Genomic DNA, 4,198 nt, shown 5'->3' with positions numbered 1-4,198 from the left:
AACGTTTTTTAGACGTTTAGGTAGCTCCCAGTAGAAAAATATCAATTCAACAGCGGCCTTTTAAAGCATTCTCACTTCAATTAATTAATTAATTCCTAATTGAGTTTAAATTAAATATTGTCATGTTTTTAGTGCATGAATCTGAATTGAACAACCTGATAATGCTCACTCTGGTTATTGTTTCCGTTTTTGAAAGCGCTATATGTTGAGCCACCTCATATAGATTTGCCATGTGACATTTTTAGCAGCAATCATTGATCGATTTTCTAACGTTGCCATTCGGGGAGTTGTAATGAGGCTTTTTTTTGGTGCCGTGTAAGAGAAATATATATATAGATAACAATATAAATGTTATTTAAAAAAATAATTGCTCAGAAAAATTACTTCTGTTCACCAATAGATCTAAATATTTATAATACTAATAGAGAATATTTGGAGATGGAAGATGGTTGCACTAGCGTAAGGAAACAGAATCCCTTTTAGTACATATATTTTAAGTGAATAATTTTAACTTTTGTAAAAAAACTTTTTTTTTTTTTTTTGTTTTTTTTTTTTGCCAGGAAACAACAATTATTTCGAAACAATCATCGGTGTTGGTGAGCGGTAGCGAACGGGGGGCTCAGCCCAATAATCTTTTTTAAAAAATGGAACTTAAAAACTTCTTTTTTTTCTAAATTAATTTTAATTAATCTAGTATATTAAGTTAGTAAGTTAAGTAAGCTAGTATAGTAAATTAAGTTAATTAAATAAGTTAGTTTTCTAACTTCTTTTTTCTGTACTCTTAAACTCAAAAAATAAATTAATATATTAATTAGAAGCAAACAACATGGAAAAGTAATAGTAAATGTCAGTAATAACTTGAAATTAATGTGGAAGCTAAGTAGACAAAATTTTCACCACCCTTTGAACGTGATAGATCATCAGCACTTTTTAACTTTTTCACAATGTAGGAGCTTTGTTTTACGTATAACTTATTTAAAAATTCCTTTTAAAATATTTATGATGATGATCCATGAGGAAATTTACAAGGATTATAATTTTAAATTTATTTTATACAAGCTTGTAATATTTGTGCAAACTACCATTTGCCGTCATCTTATATATATATATTTTGTGTTTTATCTGACTCACACCATTTTTCTTCCGAAGCTGTCATCCTTTATCGATAATCGATTGAAACAAACAATTTTTAACTACAGTTTTGTTCGGCAAAAATCAGACATTACTTTCACATCAGCAGAAGGAGATAAAATATCATTTTTATACAATTTTGAAACGTTGGTATTTCTCAAATGTTCCGCCGCTTTTCTATCAAATAAATCAAAACTGAAGATTTCAAGAATATGTTTTTTATTTAATTCAGTAGATAAAATGAAAAAATTATACAGTACATTTTATTATATATCCCTTTCAAAAATTAAGAAAGTTTTCTTCATTTACACCTAATAGTCCAGTCAAATGGTCCCAAAATTTTTTGAATGGTTATAAAAATTAAGGAAGTATAATTTTTTTGTTGATATATTAGGGTTAATACAGTGATGAAAAATCCAAGTTTTCCAATTTGGACGATCACCGCATCCGCTGTCATAATGAAAAATTAGTAAATTTCGCGGTCCTTTTCTAGTTTGGCTTGATTTCTCATAAAGTATTGGTGTTACAAATTATTCATATCTTACTTCCTTTTCCTCAATTAAATTGTGGATGTAATATTTAGATTTTTTCCCCCAAATTTCAAGATTTTCAATCATCTCGACTAAAAAGTGAATTCTGTGCCAAGTTCGACACGATGATAATTAGCTGTCCTGCAAATTTTCGCTTTCATAATTTCCTGTGATGGAGTCATTTTAATGCTTTTTTGAAGTTAAGTTTCAATCCGAATGTTATATTTAGATGCTTTTCAACTGCGACTGGCATTTCACCATTAGAATAAATTTTGGCATTTCAACGTATGTGATAGCAAGAAAATTATGATTAGTAAGCTGACTTACCCAATTGAAAAACCATGTGGTTTTTGGCTGCTCAAGCAACGATGCCTGTTTCAAAAAGAAACAATGTCATAACAGTCTAGTCTAAAATATTGTATCTCAGAGTCTCATGCAACTATTTATCTCCATTACAATTATTATTGCTTCAAACCTTGTCATTGAATTCATTTTTTTAGTTGATAGTAAGCAATAACTAATTGATTTTTTAAAAAAATATTTCTTGGAGAAATCTTCAAAGAACTGTATTTAAGGAAGTATTACAGCTACAAACTTTGTATTGGTCTCAAATCGTCGATAATTTAACTGGGTAAAGAAATTATTTTATCGAATTTTTCGCAGCACAAATGCTAAAGAAGAAATTAAGAATGAAAACAGGAAAAATTTCCGAAAACTAAGTGATATTTTCAAGATGGTGGCGTGCGCGGTCATCGGAGAAAATGGAAAACTTGGGTTTTTCCTTACTGTTCCAACACAGATAACGTATCGAAAATTTAAAACACCCTAAATTTTGAAAATCATTCATGATAATTTGACTGAACTATTAATGCTTCCTTATCGGGCATTATAACAATAATAGCCGTACTCTCTCCTCCAAATCTAAAACATATCGGTTCGAGTAATTATAATATACGCCGCCATAGCAATTTAATATCTATAATACGAAAGGCATATTATGTAATAACTAATGAGGCATCCAATGATTGTAGAGAGGATATTAAACAGATCGGCCAAATCAATAATTATTGATTCGCTGGATCGCGATAATTATAATTACCAGAAAACAGAACTGTAGATGTGTTGATCTTAAGATACCGGAGAAAGGCTCTAAGACTCATAAAGCTATGTACAACGGTATATTAAGAAGAGCATACAAACTCCTCATTAATTTATTTAGTGAAAGCATATAATTTATTTAACTAACACTGGATTTTTATTCAAATAGTTCCACAGAGAATAATTATTTGAATTCACGGTGTGCCGAAACTATTCAGAAATACACTTAAGTAAAATTTGAATATTGAACTTTATTAGTAAAGGGTATTTTATAAGCGTTGTTGAACGACCGTCCCATTTTTGGGTTAATGGCTATTCGTGTTCAAACCAGTAGTCTTGTAATTTTGAAACCAGCAAAGAAGGCAAGAGAACTCCTGGATCAAACATTACGCTAAATTAGCTTTTATGGTGGTCTTCTTCGTTTAGCTAACCCTCATTTGCTTTACACGGAGAGAAAAACCACGAAAACCTCCCACATTTTATCGACGGCAAGAGGATTCTATTCGAACATATGATCTGTCTACCTGCTCAGCGAACTTATATTTCTGGGAGGGAGAAAATTGCCGAATGTAATTTCTACTTTGACCAAATCATAAATTAGAGCCTACAATTAACCTTACATATTATAAAAGAGACATCAAAAACTACTCTAAAAATTTTTTTTGGTGATGATGTTATAAATAAAACAGTTGCTAACTTTTCCTATTTTTTATAATTTAAGTGTCAGAAAAATTTATATTTTGATATTTTATTCAGCATTTAATAAATTTGATTTTAAAGTGATTGCTCACAATTATACCTAATCAGTTTAACCATATATCGCTCATGCGCTGCAATAGCGGCACAACTCAAAAAATCATGTTTTGAGATAAGTGGGTTTAAAATTTTCATTGCTAAGGGAAATTCATAAGAAATGCTTTAGTTTTTTTTATACAAAGATTACCTTTAAGTTGAATTATGAGTTGTGCTAGTATTGCTGCTGAAAAGAATGTGTATTTTCATACTTACACCTGTTCTTAGTCCAAAAAGCGTGCTTTTTGAGTTGTGCCACTATTGCAGCCCATGAGCGATATATAAACTATTTGACAATCAATAATGTGGTGCTTAAGAAATTAATGATGTCAGCTTAGAAATTAAGTATGATTGGTATAGTATAAAATCTACAAATAAGCATATTAATCTAGAGAGGTCTTCAACCTTTTGCAAAATCCGAGGGCCACAATAATAATTCAGGAAATCGCGAGGGCCGCTTATGTATTAGATAAAGGCAAAGAAATTCAATAGCAGGAGGAGAATAGTTGCAATACTATAAGGTATTGAATAGTTTCTGTTTTGGAATTATGCTCTCGGAACGAATGAAACTGTTTCAACTATACGTTCATAACGTGTTCACAATTTGAAAAATACTTTTTTCGCAAATTTGCTTGACGGATGATACA

Source organism: Parasteatoda tepidariorum, chromosome 3, assembly GCF_043381705.1.
Source record: "Parasteatoda tepidariorum isolate YZ-2023 chromosome 3, CAS_Ptep_4.0, whole genome shotgun sequence".
In the NCBI taxonomy this organism is placed as follows: domain Eukaryota; kingdom Metazoa; phylum Arthropoda; class Arachnida; order Araneae; family Theridiidae; genus Parasteatoda; species Parasteatoda tepidariorum.
The sequence above is the reverse complement of the archived record's forward strand: the minus strand, read 5'-3'. Positions refer to the sequence as shown.